This window comes from Notolabrus celidotus, chromosome 17 (assembly GCF_009762535.1).
Source record: "Notolabrus celidotus isolate fNotCel1 chromosome 17, fNotCel1.pri, whole genome shotgun sequence".
In the NCBI taxonomy this organism is placed as follows: Eukaryota; Metazoa; Chordata; class Actinopteri; order Labriformes; family Labridae; genus Notolabrus; species Notolabrus celidotus.
Window position 1 is genome coordinate 24,080,180 of NC_048288.1, and position 16,527 is coordinate 24,096,706.

Consider the following 16,527-nt stretch of genomic DNA (forward strand, 5'->3'; position numbering starts at 1 on the left):
GTTTTTCATTCATTCAAACTTTGATTGTTGTTTTGTTGGTTGGCGTGATCACGGCTGACAGTGACCGGTTATTAAAGCTCAACGTGTTCACGAATCGGCTCGTCATCACTACAGCGTCCAAACGGACGCTACAATAAATATATATTTTCTGTAGGACTTACTGAACGTCATTAATTATTCTGCTTGTTGGTGAGAGCTTTTTAGACTCTGATCCGGACTACAGTCCTGAGCAAAGCACCTCATCAGGTCAGAGGGGACAGGCCCGAGGACGAGCGAGAGGGGCAGTAAATAGAGTCAGGGGAAGTAGAGGCAGGAGACGGGGACTCGGAGGAGTGCACGCTGGGGAGATGTACGTGCAGGGCAGAACGGCTGGACGGGATTTGATTGGTTTAAAATTTGGGGAGCCAAAAAACGGTGATTTTTTGGTGTTTTCCCAGGTTTACTCCGGCTGTAGATAGCAGTTTTTTTCACTCTTTTTTAGGAACACATCATGTATTGATTGCCATCAGGACATAAAGATCATTTTAAACCAGTATGACAAAAAGTGTATCTAAATCTGACTACCAACCCCAGCTTTAAGTGCATCACTAGTGTATGACACTTAAGAATGCCACTTGTTTGTCACATAATGGGCCTCAGTTACATGACATATAAGTCATTTAAGTAAGTGTGTCCGTTATGGATATCCCTTAGTATTTCTCATATATATCCCTTGTTGGTCACTTACGTACATCATTGACACGTCAGTTGTATATGCTAATTGCGTACATCACTTACATACTTCACTCTTGGCTAAAAAAGGAATAATATTCTTGACACAAGCATGACATTTAATGCCATTTACATATGCCATTTCAGTATGCCACTATCTGACGCTTCCGTGTGGTACTTCTGTTCATCACTTACCCTAGTCCGTCACTTATATGCATCACTCTTGCACATCTGTCAAACTTCTTACTGATATAATCACTTACTTTCATCACTAATGTATTTCACTTGCCTATACTTAAAGAAAACATGAACATAGCACAGTGTTAACCACGTTTTCTGGATGGGTTTTCAATAGGAACAGATTCGTATGAGTATGTTTTCCCTGCTGTTGGCATTGGCAAGGAAAGAAAACACTCCTGATGGACTTGTGGGAGGGAAGGGAGGAACAACTACTTATCTTTTTATTTCCTCACTTCTTATTTTTATATGTGGTACTTGATGTGTTTAACTACAGCAAAAGTGATCAGCCTGAAGCAAAAAATCTGCTACAATATGTCAGCTGTTGTAATGTCTGCTGGCTCACTGAAGGTGAGAGAAAAGCCTTTCCTCCTGTTTCCCTCTGCATTACAGCTTGTAATTTACCCCCCTCCAGCTCTGACTTCCATTTATCCCAAGAACACATCTCCAAACATCTCCAGAGGGACTCACTGCTCTTTTTTTTAGGACATTGAACAGAGGATGTTGGGGGTTTGTGCTGCGTAAGTGGCATTTTCATGCACTACACCCAGGTTATTTTCCTACTAGTTCCCGTTGGGTGTTTCGGTGTCGCCCTGTGAACTATCTGGAAGGAGGAGCACGGAAGTGGGCGAGTAGTAACAATCAAACAGCGTGCAGTGCAATTTTGGTGAGAAGGACCTCGGTGATTGTTACTTTTGCTTAAGGTTACGGTTGCTGTGCCTGCGTGTTTGGACCACCAAAAGTGCATGGGGCGAGGGAGTCGTCACATGTGGGCATCTGAACATTTTTGGCGAATGCCTATTACGACTCTTAAAGGCAGACAGTCAGCAGAAAGAAAATAGAATTTCTCTTTTCCATGTTTATTTATCCTTCTGGTTGTAGACATTTTTCTCTTTGATTGATCTGTCAGAGCTTGTCATGGACATATCTGTGGAGGTGGCCTTATCCTGCATGAGAGCCTGGTTGAAGGATGGCTGCATTTCAGGGGGAGAATTGTTGTTTGTAGCATTACCATCTCGTAGCTTGGACTCCATACTCCACAAAAAGAAAGCAGAAGCTACCTGTATTACATTTTTGTCCCGTAGTCCTACATAGAATTTATTCTGCTGTAATAAAGCTGATAAAAGTAAACATAATGGAGAACAAAGTCAACTAAATATCTCATTAAAGTAGCACACATTAAAGCAGGTCTGTTATTTTGGGCCTGAAAGTGAATAGTTGCATAAACAGGTGCGTGCTAAAGCTGTAGACGGAGTAACCTGCAGGTGCTTATTCACCCACACTGCAGCAATTAATCCCAACATGCTGGACGCCTGCCAAGCTGGAGCCTGCTGATTCATTCACCTGCTTTCACCCAAAAATAGCGTCACCGCATTAATTCTGCAAAATGCCTTGTTATAAATCAGCTTGCATGGTAGATTTAAACATAAACACAGGATTTTGCATGAAACAGGATTTCTTGTTCAAGCGGTGACATTACATGACCCCCATACTCTATAGTTGATGTGATTTCACAACTCATGAAAAGTAGACCAAGTCAAAGGCAGGCAGGGGGGAGATTTTGGGACACTTCATTACTTAAATTTTTTTTTTTTACTTAAAGTTTCAGGATATGATAAGATCAAATATCAGAAAGATCCAAGTGACCTACATTTTTATGGGTCAGTATTTGTTGAAACTGGCAACATAAAGTCAGCCCAGCAGATTTTTGACTTAAGGTTACATCATGATGCCTTCAAGGTTGGGTCAGTAAAGTGACTATAAGGCAAAGTTAAATAAAATGTCATGTATGTGAACAGAACAAGACGCAATCTCTGGCCGCAAGAATTGAAGCCAATGCGCAGTTTCTCGTGTGTCTGCTTGAAGCTGGCTCCGGAAGTACCGGAAACCACATACACACCTATTTAAAAAAGCTGATCTCTACATTAGAAACAAACATGTTTACAGCCTGGTACAAAAAACGAGTGTAGTCTGGATAGCTCATTTCTTGATCGGCACACACTGTACGGGGTTGAATTTTTTCATAAGGCTGCAAATTCAAAGATATTAAGATTACAAGTTTCCTTTAATGAGAGGCACAGCTGACTTGATTGACAGGTGGGAACACTAGCTGTTGGCTAGGAGGCCCAAAGCCTGCCTCTTTACCTAGCTTGACAGAAGTCATGTTGACTTCAGCATTTCCAATATGGCTCACTGTGACAATTGGCTTCAAAACGGGGCTTCAGAAACAGATGGGTGATGTCACGGATACTGCGTCCATTAATCTACAGTCTATGGCAGTGATTCTCAAATGGGGCTATGTGTACCCCTAGGGGTATGTGGGAGTACTGCAAGGGGTACGTGACAAATGTAAAAAGAAATTCAGCATATTCATTCATAAAATATATTATTTACACAACCACATGCTAATAAAAGCGTGGCCAGGAGGATAACAATGGACAGGTGGTTGAATTGCTTCTTGTTTGACAGAAATAAATCAGTGTGCTCCTTGGGCAATCAAAGGTACTGGCTGCCTCAATCTTTATTTATTTCTGAAAAATATTGCACTACAAAAGTATAGAATTTGTGTCATCTTTCATTCCAATGTTATATGATACTGTAAAACCATATATATACATTTATTTATGTTATTTTCCAATATTATTTCCTGAAAAATTTACTCGGCCATACAAGGGGGTGCTTGGCTGAAATTGTTTTTGAAAGGGGGTACACAAGCCAAAAAAGTTTGAGAGCTGTACTATAAAAAAAAAAGAGGAGAATTTCAGTTTTGGCACAAAATTATATAATTTGATGTTTCTTCAACTATAAAATGCTATAAACTTCCATAAAGTCTGTCCTAATTAGAGGCAGGGCCCCTTTAAGTAGCCGGGCGTGGCTGTGCTTTTGATAAATAAAAGTTGGTCTCAATTAGAAGCCTGTATACATAAACAGTGTTTCTCTCAGTCTGTCAATGAAGCGTCTGATTTTTTATATTGACACTAAACGCCACATCTCTCAACTACCGTTCACTAAAGCAGCATGGAGAAAACAGGTGACCTGAATGTCTTGAGGCTGTGGAGGTAGTGCAACAAAAAGCAGCAGTAGGATGTTGTTTTATTGATTTTGAGGGAATAAGAGGAAACTATGTGGAACTTTACCTTACGTCCGAGAAGGAGGGTGAAAGACCGACCACTGAGCGACGGGAGGTGAAGGGTTAACGATCAGCTGGAGCGGAAGTAAATCCACAGCGTGCGGGCATGGCCGGCACTCCAGGCTGCTACAGGTTAATAAGATCAGAAGATGAAGACCTTTGTCCACCGGTGAGTGACTTCATGGCTTATGTTGGCTCTAAAAATGAAACTGAAGGCTGAAATGAGAACAGGAAGACATTTTCACAGAGAAAAAGTTTTAATCAAAAATAATTAAAAGACCTATTGACACCTGTCCCAATAAAGGCAAGGTGGGTTTACAGATTAAAGCTGGCGTTGGTAGTCAGATTTAGATACACTTTTTGTTATACTGGTTAAAATGATCTTTATGTCCTGATGGCAATTAATAGATAATGTCTTCTTTAAAAAGAGTGACAAAAAGCCACTATCTATCTGCAACAGCTCCACTGGCTCCCCATCACAGACCAGATCAACTACTTATACTTCTCATCACCTTTAAATCCATACACAACCTCGCCCCTCCATATCTCTCTGACCTCCTCCATACTGCCACACACGTCCGCACCCTCAGATCCTCCTCCTCCATCCACCTCACTGCCCCCCCTGCTCACCTTGTTACCATGGGGAGCAGAGCCTTCAGCCGCTCTGCTCCCCAGCTCTGGAACTCTCTCCCACCTCACCTCTGTAATACTGACTCACTCCCACATTTTAAATCCAAACTCAAAACTCATCTGTTTAGACTGGCTTACTCCATCTGACCCCAACTCCACTGTCCATTCACTTAAAACTTTTTAAATTGTATTTTATTCACTGTTCGTTATTTAAACTCTGTTTTTTTTTTAATGTTGTTAGGTGACCTTGAGTGCCAAGAAAGGCACCTATAAATAAAATGCATTATTATTATTATTATTATCTACAGCCGGAGTAAACCTGTGAAAACACCAACCAATCCCTGCCAGCAGGAGCCAAATTATGAAACCAATTAAATCCTGTCCTGCCGTTCTGCCCGCCTCCTGCGCGTACATCTCATGTTTGTTTTTGTTTTTTACTTTCGCTATGATAATGTTTTGGTGTTTTCTTATCACTGAGTGAGACATGAGTTGACATAGTGCAAAACACAAACAATGCGCTGATGACAGGTCATATGGTCGCGAATCAGCCACACTCGTGCATGTGAGTGGGGGCGTCATTTTGGAGGAGCTCTGAGGGGAGGGAGGGAGGGGTTAGACGGAGTCCTGACAACCAACCCTAGCTTTAAAGCCTGGATTACTAATTGAAGTTTTGTGGTAGATATTTACGTTGGAACTAATGACAATAGCTCTGATCAGCTTTTGATTCATCAGTAATGCAGAGAATTTTGAAATTGAATATTTCAATTAAAATCAAGCAGCAACCTCAAGCCGCGAGAATTGAAGCCAATGCAGAAGTGTTAAAAACTGCAGTTCATCAATTGTCCGATTAAGGCTGGCTCCGGAAGTACCTGAAACCACATACACACAAATTCCAAAAAGCTGATCTTTACAGCAGAAATAAACATGTTTACAGCCTGGTACAAAAGACGAGTGTAGTCTGGATAGCTCATTTCTCGATCGGCACACACTGTACGAGGGGTGAATTTATTGCATAGCGCAGCAATTTCAAATATATTAAGATTACAGGTTTTCCATCATGAGAGGCACAGCTGACTTGATTGACAGGCGGGAACACTGTAGCTGTTGGCTAGGAGTCTCAAAGCCCGCCTCTTTACGTCACAATGGCTCGACAACAGTTATGTTGACTTCAGCATTTCCAATATGGCTCCCGCCGATGACTGGCATCAAAACAGCGCTTCAGGGGGACGTCACGGATACTACTTCCATTATTTATACAGTCTATGATTAGAATACAATTTATATCCCAAATCACTGAAAAAAGCAAGAGGGGAGTCCATAAAGCCTCGGATCATTAAGGAGTCTCAATAATGGTATCAGTATCAATAAAAACTGATGATCCGCACCCCTTGTTAACACTGATACAAATGGAGGAGACATTCAACCAAAGCTGCTTTATAAATAGTTTTTATTCCCTCCTTATGCTTGAAGCATGTTTTATATTGACAATGAACAACAAGAAAAGAGACGTCGGAGGGTAAATGTATGATGTTTTGGGGACAAATTGAAATGTTTCACTTCAGTCTTAATTTGTCACCTCTAAAAGCTTTGAGAAATGATCAAATGTGTCATATTTAAGTCATTTTGATAAACAGAAAAACTGCAAATTTAAATTGTAAATGATGTGATGATCTCATCAGTGTGTCGCTGCATGATTTACGCCGCTATGACAAGTATACTGTTATTTTGTAATACAGCCTGAAGCAGCTTCTCAGTCAATGTGACATAAAAATAAAACGTCTCTCTCTATCAATGATTACTTTGACATTTAAGTTGAACAGTAATATTTCCTCGGGGCTAGAATCAACTAAAGTACTAAAATAAAGCATCTGAGCAGGAAATGTTCTGCGAGCAGCTGCATGGCAACAAAGACAAACTCAACAGTGTACCAGCATTTCTTTGCATGACTCTCCAAGCTGTATTAGCAATCAGGAAGTTCTGGAGAGGAGTGCACAGTCAGGAAGTCTCTTTGATACGATCAATCAACCTCCATACACTGCGTGATGAATATGCAGCCGAATGTCAAAGCGTCTCTCACAAGAGGGAAGGCTGAAGAAGTTTTAATTAAGATTCAGAGAATTTGAATTAAACTGTAGAAGCAGAGAAGCATCACAACAGGAAGGAGGAGGAAGTCTCAACAATTAGCAGAATAGAACAAGGTGTCACCAGTAAGTGGAAAATATAAGTGTGTACAAATAATGTGGGTGAAAGACTAACCTGGGTTTGAAATACATCAGTTCCTCTGTCTGGGATGCAGGGTTGGGCTGGGACAGAAATATGTAGCCTGAACAAGATTCTACTTACAGTCAAGAGGTGAATTCGACACTGATGTGTTGTTAAATATCAGTGTCAGCCAATATGGGCACTGTCATTGGCTCATCTGCAAATAATGTGCCATGCCATTTAGGCTATCTGTATTTATTGCATTTTATCTTCATTTTTATGGCACCAATTTAAGAGAGGAAAATGTCGGCAATGTGGCAGTGTAACACGGTTACACCGTCTCTGAAAAAGATCAGTGACACGTAGATTTGAAGACATACAGTTGTGCTCATAAGTTTACATACCCTGGCAGAATTTATGGTTTCTTGCCTAGTTTCTGTTGCCATTATGATATAAAAAGAGTAAACACAGTTGTTCGATAAAAATGTTGCTTCACCTAACCACTAACATGAGTGAAAAAAAAGTTTTTCTCTTATCATTCATATTCTCTGAAAAATGGCCCAAAAAAAATCACAAATTCTGCCAGGGTATGTAAACTTATGAGCACAACTGTAGTTAGCATTTAAAGCTGGGGTTGGTAATCAGATTTAGATACACTTTTTGTTATACTGGTTAAAATGATCTTTATGTCCTGATGGCAATCAATACATAATGTGTTCCTAAAAAAGAGCGAAGAAAAGCTGCTATCTACAGCCAGAGTAAACCTGGGAAAACACCAACCAATCAGCCTTTTTTGGGTGCCAAAATTTTAAACCATTCAAATCCCGTCTTGCCGTTCTGCCCGCCTCCTGCAGAGCGTACATTTCCCCGGCGTGCACTCCGAGTCCCCGTCTCCTGCCGCTGCTTCCCCTGCGTCTACTGGCTGCCCCTCTCGCTTGACCTCGGGCCTGTCCCCTCTGACCCGATGAGGGGCTTTGCTCAGGACTGTAGTCCGGATTAGAGTCTAAAAAGCTCTCACCACGGGGCTCGGACAAGCAGAAGAATTAATGACATTTAGTAAGTCCTACAGAAAATGTATATGTGTTGTAGCGTCCGTCCAGACGCTGTAGGGATGACGAGCCGATTCGTGAACACGTTTAGTTTTAATAACCGGTCACTGTCTGCCGTGATCACACCAACCAACAAAACAACAATCAATGTTTGAATGAATGAAAAACTTCTCCTCTCCTCTCTCCCACTCGCACACTCTACACCTCTCCTGATGCCTTCACTGACCGTCAAGACTGTAGGAATTAAGAGCATCTACACTGTACACGTTTAACAAACAGTAGAGCTGTTACAGTTTTATATGTGTTATAACTTTTCTCCTGATATCGTGTCACCAGTACAACTGGATAATGCTAGAATGACAGTTGTGAGTACTAACAGCAGCCATGTTTGTTTGTGTTTTTAACTTTCACTATGATAATGTTTTGGTGAGGACCGCTTTTGAATCAGTCACCATCATTTGGTCGCAAGTCAGCGGCGCTCGTACATGTGAACGGGGGCGTCGTTTTGGAGCAGCTCCGGGGGAGGAGGGGAGGGGTTAGACGGAGTCCTGAGGAAATGCTACATTCAAATTCATGCTAGTTTTCCGAGACTGCCAACCCCAGCTTTAAAGAGGAATGACTTTTAGCAAATATTAAAAACAACGATTCAGAATTACAAAGGCATAATGCAAAAAACCTCGGCTAAATTTCCTTTTAAACATCGATGTGGGTCCTGATTATAGACTGTATAAAATATGGACGTAGTATCAGTGACATCACCCATCGGTTCCTGAGCACTGCCTTTGAAGCCAATTGACGGCGGGAGCCATATTGGAAATGCGGAAATCAACCAGGCATAGTGTGACATAAAGAGGCAGGGTTTGAGCCTCCTAGCCAACAGCAATGTGTTCCCGTCCATAAGTCAAGTCAGTCATGTCCTTATTTGGGCAAAAACTCGTAATCTTAATATCTTCTGAACCGTTGCATTAGAAAAAATTCACCCCCCATACAGTGTGTGCCGATAGAGAAATTACCTACGTAGAGTCAAGCCATTTTTTGAACCAGGCTGTAAACATGTTTATTAATGCTGCAAAGATCGTCTTTTTTGAATTGGTGTCTATGTGGTTTCTGGTGTTTCTGCAGCCAGCCTCAAGCGGATTCTCGATGAATTGCAGTTTACAACACTTCCACATGGGCTTCATAGTTTGAGACCGGAGGTTGCCGCTTGGTCCTGATTCTAGCAATCCTTGCATCCGTAGAATCCACAGTTTTACAGCTGATTACACGTCACATCCTCGCAAGTGCTACTTCTGAAGGTTGTTAACTGATACTCTTTAACAGTTTAAAAAAAAACCTCAGATGAAATATGTTCCCAACTTCTCTTCACGCATTGTGTCGCAGAAATATTTTACATGAATCCAATGTGACGAGAAGATGTTTCCTTCCCCTAGGAGAGAAAAATCTTAAGCGACATCATTGCTTTGAATTAAAAGGTGCTGCAGCTTTTGACAAAGTCTGAGCTCTGAGCTGTAAAAGCTTTAAGGACGACAGAGCGTTTGGTCCTTTGATAAAAAGGCCATTTGAAATCACTTTTCATTCTTTGAACAGACGCTGAATCATACCAACAATCTTTCCTCTTTTTTTTTTTTTTAGAAGTGGCACTTTACACAATGGCTATAATTGTGAAATGGAAAAGAGACGTGATATTTCATACTTCCTGACAAGACATTGTTACAGTTAACTTCTGCTTATGTGAAAAATGAATACTTAAATTTAAATTATTCAAAAGCAAGCAGAGAAAAGATTGCTTTAAAATTCAGTGTATAATTTTCACTTTTGATATCACTGTTTCTATTTAAACAGTGAGCTGCGTCCTGTACACCAGTGCAGAAGTTAAGGATGAAGAGCAGGTGCACCTGGGCTAGAGAACAGGTGAGTTTGAGGAATTTCAAAATAAAAGCATATCTTGAAGATGACAATGTAGCTGCATTTTTAGACTTTCCATTAGTTTGATTGGATCATTGTTCAACCAATCCTTGGCCTTATCCATATCAATGGATTGTTACACCCTTACAGTACTGGTACTGAGCTTAACTACAGTACCAGTTAGCTACTGGTAGATTGTAAACTCTATATGGCCAAAACAGAGCTGTACAGGTGCTCTGATAACGCAGGTTGTGGACAAGCGGCAACCTCCGGTCTCAAAATATGAAGCCCATGCAAAAGTGTTATAAACTGCAATTCATTGAGCGTCCACTTGAGGCTGGCTGCAGAAACACCGGAAACCACATAGACACCAATTCAAAAAAGACGATCTTTGCAGCATTAATAAACATGTTTACAGCCTGGCTCAAAAAATGGCTTGGCTCTATGTAGCTAATTTCTCTATCGGCACACACTGTACAGGGGGTGAATTTTTTTCTAACATGATAGTTCAGAGGACATTAACATACGAGTTTTGCCCAAATAAGGAGATGACTGACTTGACTTACAGGCGGGAAAACTGTAGCTGTTGGCGAGGAGGCTCAAACCCCAGCCTCTTTACCTCACACTACGTTTGGTTGAGTTCAGCATTACCAACATGGCTCCTGCCGACGATTGGCTTCAAAACAGCTCTCAGGGGGGTGCTGGTGGCCTAGTGGTCTAAGCGTCCCACGTATAGAGGCTATAGTCCTCGTCGCAGGGGTCGCCAGTTCGACTCCCGGCCAGTCGACCATTTACTGCATGTCTTCCCACACTCTCTACTCCCTACTTTTCCTGTCTCTCTTCAGCTGTCCTATCCAATAAAGGCAAAAAAGCCCAAAAATATATTTAAAAAAAAAAAAAAACAGCTCTCAGGAACAGATGGGTGACGTCACTACGTCCATAATTTATTCAGTTTATGGTTACAACCCTACAGTACTGGTACTGTGCTCAACTACAGTACCAGTAGCTGGCAGGATTGCAAACTCTACATGGCTAAAACAGAGCTGCACAGCTGCACTGAAAACTCAGGTTGTGGACCACCAGTATATAAAACAGTCTGTTATATTACAGATTTTACGGTACATGTACAAGCCAAAGTAAGAATGAGGGATGACTTGAGTTTAAAAAATGGGGATATTGTCCCATAAGTAGGTCTGATACTGTGAAAAATGTATGCCCCACTGTTAAGTGCACTAGGGAGCACATTTTGCTCTAACACAGCAGGACTTGCTGGGTATCCGAGGAGCAATATTTTATGATTAAGTGATCTAATGACTGCCTTAAAGGGGCAAAGGCATCATTCATAATACACTCTGCATGGGCTCAGCCATCTCAAACTAGTCCGGCTCCCAGCGAGCCCCCATTAATTCACTGTTTGCCCAATCAAATTAAAAGTGGCAGTCGCGGTTTGTTCATTCAGGAGGTGGATCTGATTGCGCTGGAGGCTCCGTCGGTGCGTGCAGCCTGATAAGAGGCTTGTTCGGCGATCGGGCTGATTGCAGAGTGATGTTTTTGCCGCCATTGATGCAGAGCCTATTGTGCACTCAGCAATGATCAGGCAGGGGGTTGTTATGGCAACGAGACCAACTCTAAACTCTAGTGTGTGAGCATTATGAGAAAATGGGAGATAGCATTTGGGATTTCTTCTCTATGAACACTGACAGAGATAGTTTTCTTTTACAGTCACAACCTTTATAAAGTTTCACCTCTCATGTCCACGTGTCTCTGAAGTGTGATCACACAAAGACTTGTGAAAGTTACATTTGAACTACATTTAAAATTGTGCTCCCCAAATAAATCTATGTTACACCCTTAAAGTTTGTGATGACCTGTGTTTATGAAAATATATTATCCCACACTTGTATGCTCAAAACTGCAAATCTAAGGGCATTAGAGATCAACATGTTTTATGCATCTGAAAGCTTGGTTTATTAGCAGTGTGCAGTGGTTTGTTTACCTAGAGCAGGGGTTCCCAAACTTTTCAGCCCGCTGATTTAATGTGGCTTAATTAAGCTGGTCTGCAGAAAATTAGCCTATCTATATGAGAATGTGTCTGTGTTTCTTGCACAATTGAGTGAATTAACTTACTGTTACTGATGCTTCTGATAATTAACTAAGCACTAACCACTGACACTTAGGAGTCAAACTCATTACATTTTCTATTTTTAAGGTTTTATTTCAAGTTTAACTGCTATTTTTGACGATATTTTTTACTATGATGGGTAAAATGTACTATTTTTAGATAACTTTTGTGATTCAATTTTTTTTAGTGCATTTTTTTCAGTATTTCTTTGTTCACCACAAGTTAACAAATTAATACAAAACCAACAAAGAGAAGAAAAAATAAATAAATACAAAAATACAGAAAAATATATAGATAATAATGATAATAATAAATACATGATAACAAATTAAAAGTACAAACAAAGAGGAAGATAAATCTAACAAAACAATATAAATAAATAAAATAAATATATATTTTTAGATAACTTTTGTGATTCAATTTTTTTTATTGCATTTTTTTCAGTATTTCTTTGTTCACCACAAGTTAACAAATTAATACAAAACCAACAAAGAGAAGAAAAAATAAATAAATACAAAAATACAGAAAAATATATAGATAATAATGATAATAATAAATACATGATAACAAATTAAAAGTACAAACAAAGAGGAAGATAAACCCAAGAAAACAATATAAATAAATAAAATAAATATATATTTTTAGATAACTTGAAAAAAAAAATTCTGGAAGGCCTCTCACGACCCCCCATTTGTGTCTCATGACCCCCCATGGAGTCCTGACCCACACTTTGGGAACCCCTGACCTAGAGATCAGCCGAAGACACTCAGTGTTATATGTTTTTTAATAGAATCAATTTAAGATGATAGTTATTTAATTATTTTCAGTACTGCCGTTTCATTTCCAGGTGTTGTCTAGCCCAGCTCCTCTTCCTTTCAGCGTCATCAGATCAGCCATGATGATTGTTCAGATACTACTGTGTTGTCTGTCAGTCAAGTCATGGCACCAGTTTGTGGCCACAGTGTCTATCATAACAGACAGAGGTTCCCTCACTTCATTTTCTGTCTGAGCTGAGGAGTGAGACATCTTGCATTTTTAAAATCTCTGCTGAAAGTAGCAAATGTAATGCAACAGCCAGCAAGTAACAGGTTAACAAAACATCGTGAAATAGCAAGAACAATGCAACACCATCATTTTCTTCTTGTCTTGAAGCATTTCACTATTAATACTCAACCAAACTTTATAAACAAAAGCATGTAGCCAAAAGTGCTTCACAAGAAAAGAGAAAAAAAAGGATACATGGACAGCAACAGTTAAACAATAAGAATCAGACAATTTTAATGAAATCATTAAAAAAGCCAGAAAAATCAATAAAAATTTGAATAAAAGAAAATAAATACAGAAAAATAAAACTATTGTGAAATCAATAAAAACTAAACCTTTAAATCACTCAGAGCTAAAAGACAGAATAAAAAGGTTATACAAACACAGAAAGAGCTTGCTGTTTTAATAGCCACAGGCAGAGTTCCAGAGTTTTGGAGCATAAAAACTGAAAGATCTCTCTCTGGTGCTTGTATGGGACACATGAGGAAAATTTAAACGGAATAGTGCAAAATTTGTTATTATTGCAGCATGTTGGTAATGTGTGAGCGGTTAAAGAGAAGGCATATTGGACTTTTCTCTTTTGAACAAAAACAGTGACATTCACCCAAATAATCCAACGTTCATGCCACGCTGTGTGATTTATATTTTCAGCGCCTCACCTTCAAACCTTTACCCCAGAACACTTCATCTTTCTCTCTCCTTCTCATCTCTTTTTCTTACTCCTCAGTGGAGCGAACTCTTACCATGTTGCTATAGGAAGTGTTTAATAAGTTTTGTTTTTTGGCATTTTTGCTTTTGATAGCTAGAAAAACTGGAGAGAGACAGGGCATTTTGGGAGTAGAGAGCAGAGTAAGATGCAGCAAATGGTAGAGGCCGTGAGTTCAACCTTGGACCACTGCGACAAGGGCTATAGCCTCTGTACATGGGGCGCATCTTAGACTGTTAGGACAACGGTGCCCATAGTTATGTTTAAAGAATGACAAAAATATGGCTTGAATTTAGATTATTAATGGAATGTGTTGAGATCTGAAGAAGATATAGAAGACATACTTAATTTATCCCAATGGGGAAATTCACATTTTCACTCTGGTGTTAGACAGTGCTACACACACAGTCTTAAACACGCACTGATGGACAAACAGGATCCTATGGACATGCACTAATGGAGGCATGTTAGAGTGAGGGAGCTGCCATCGGACCAGCACCCTGTGAGCAGTTGGGGGTTTGGTGCCATGCCTAAGGTTACCTTTGCAGTGCCTAGGAAATTAGGGTGTTTTCAGTCAGGGCTCCTACACTCTGGAACAGCCTGCCAGAGGAGATCAGACTTGCAAAGTCAGTCCCTTGTTTTATGTCATTACTCAAGACACACTTTTACAGGAAATCTTTTAATTGTGTCATTTTATTTAATTTTAGCTCTAATTTTAAGGGTCTGTTTTATAAGTTTGTTTGTTTTTAAGCTTTTATTTCATTTTATTTTGAATCGCTTCATTTTGCTTTGCACTTCTTGTTTTTATTGCGCACTGTAAATCACTTTGTTACTTGTATTGAAAAGTGCTATATAAATAAAGTATTATTACTATTATTATTATTAACGTGCACCTATCCAGGTACCAGTCCAAATTTCCAAACTTAGTTCATACACTCTGGGCTGAGCTCCTACTGCCCCTGTTAAAAGAGTAATGTTAAATTTCAAAATGTTAAATACTATTACAGTTGGAGCCTTACTTACCACGTGTAAGAATGTTAGCTTATCATGCTAGCTTCCCCTCTTGGCAGATTACATAGATATGTAAATTCTGTGTTGGGTATTGAGAGCCAAAGGTTGAAATTTGATTTACATGTCTGGTCCCCTTTTCATTTCAGTTTGCCGTTACATCAAGATAAATATTATTTCATTGAACAGCATCCAGGAGAATGTTGGGATAAAGTCCTGCAGCTTAAAGTTTACACATCAACAGTTTCTAACTTAACTGAAGCCCTCTAATACCAGGAACCAAGAGGGAAATACATCATCAGTGTGTGCTGTAGGGGACGCAGGAAAGGTTATGAATGTCATTACAGTCCTCTATGGACTTTGTGCTGAACTCATTCAAAGCAGTTCATAGTCATGGTTCTGAAAAGCTCAGATCTGGCCAGAACGTATTATACCCGTAACAATGAGGCGATGCGGTTCTGGCCACTTGTAATTCTGTAGATAATCAGATAGGCAAGGAGCACAATGAGAGGCAGTGGACCTGACAGCATGGAGAGCCCGGATTAGACCACTCTATGAAAACAGAATCACTCGTGACAGACACTCGTGGCCTTTCATGGAGACGGCTCACAATAAGGGACAGAAAAATAATCATTCCCAGTCATTTCTCTTATCAAACCTCTCCTTTCATTTCCGAAGCTCACTATTGGATTTTCTCACTCGAGCTTAACATGGAGGATGGAGGAGTCTTTCTTTGTTATGTGTCATACACACGCTGGTCCTGCCCAGAGGTTAATAATGAAAGTTAAAAGAGTGCTGCATAGTAATGCCACTTACTGAGCTACACTGCAGAGCAACTACAGTCCCTTAACGGAGACTGCTGTCTTCAAATAGTTAGCACACAAGACATGTTAAATCCCTTTTATACTCAGCTAAAATAAACAGTCAGGAAAGTTCTTACCTAGACCTACAGGAAGCAAAAAAAGACAGAAGAGCTACTGGAGCTCAAACTGCTGAAAACTTTAATGCTGCTGATAGAGGAGCAGAACACACACAGTAGCTTTTTGTGTATAGAGCCTTTACACCAGTCAGGGTGCACATGCTAACACTGAAAGCGCCGACAATAGGCATGTTGGCATCAAAACTGGACAATGAGGCAATGTAAGCAATGGTCTAGAGCAGTTGTTCTCAAAGTGGGGTCCTGGGACCCCTGGGGGTCCGCGAACCATAGCGTGGGGGTCCGTGAAATACTTTGAATACATTTCTAATAAATTATAAAATTGTGCTGTGTCATTACAAAACAGTATATACACCATTGTTATGATACCATTTGGTGGCTTGAAGGGATACGTGAGTCTTGCTACTGTTAATTTTCTGAGAGCATTTAAGATCAATTACTTGAAAAGTATAAATGCTGTCATGTTGAGTCCACAAGGAATGAAATGACCCTCTGTTTTAAAGGATACAAGTGGTATTAACATGATTCAAATTGAAGTGTTATCTGTTTATCACTATGGTACAGGTCTGAAGTATTTACATTGATATGTTTTACAATACAAATAGTTCCAAGGGCAACTAAGAGTGCAAACAGTTGTAAGCATGTTCTTTAGTGATGGGAAGTTGGACTCTTTTCAGAGAGCCGGCTCTTTTAACTCGGCTCCCAAAGAGGGGCGGCTCTTTCGACTCCCAAACGGCTCTTAATTTAGGATCTTTTGTAGCCCTATATTTTACCTTAACTTTGCAAAAAATAATGGTTTGTGTTGAAAACCCTTTTACGTGCAGTGTTTTAATGAGAAGCCTTATA

The 16,527-nt window shown here is 40.0% G+C and overlaps 1 protein-coding gene across 1 annotated transcript in view; it reads left to right on the forward strand.

The window, feature by feature from the left end:
* The first annotated feature begins 3,962 nt into the window (after positions 1-3,962).
* Positions 3,963-16,527, forward strand: part of cdh19 (cadherin 19, type 2) — a 291,932-nt gene continuing 279,367 nt past the window's right edge. The window contains exons 1-2 of the mRNA XM_034706572.1: positions 3,963-4,247; positions 9,802-9,870. The gene's annotated coding sequence lies outside the window, so the exon portion shown is untranslated. The remainder of the gene's footprint in view (positions 4,248-9,801; positions 9,871-16,527) is intronic.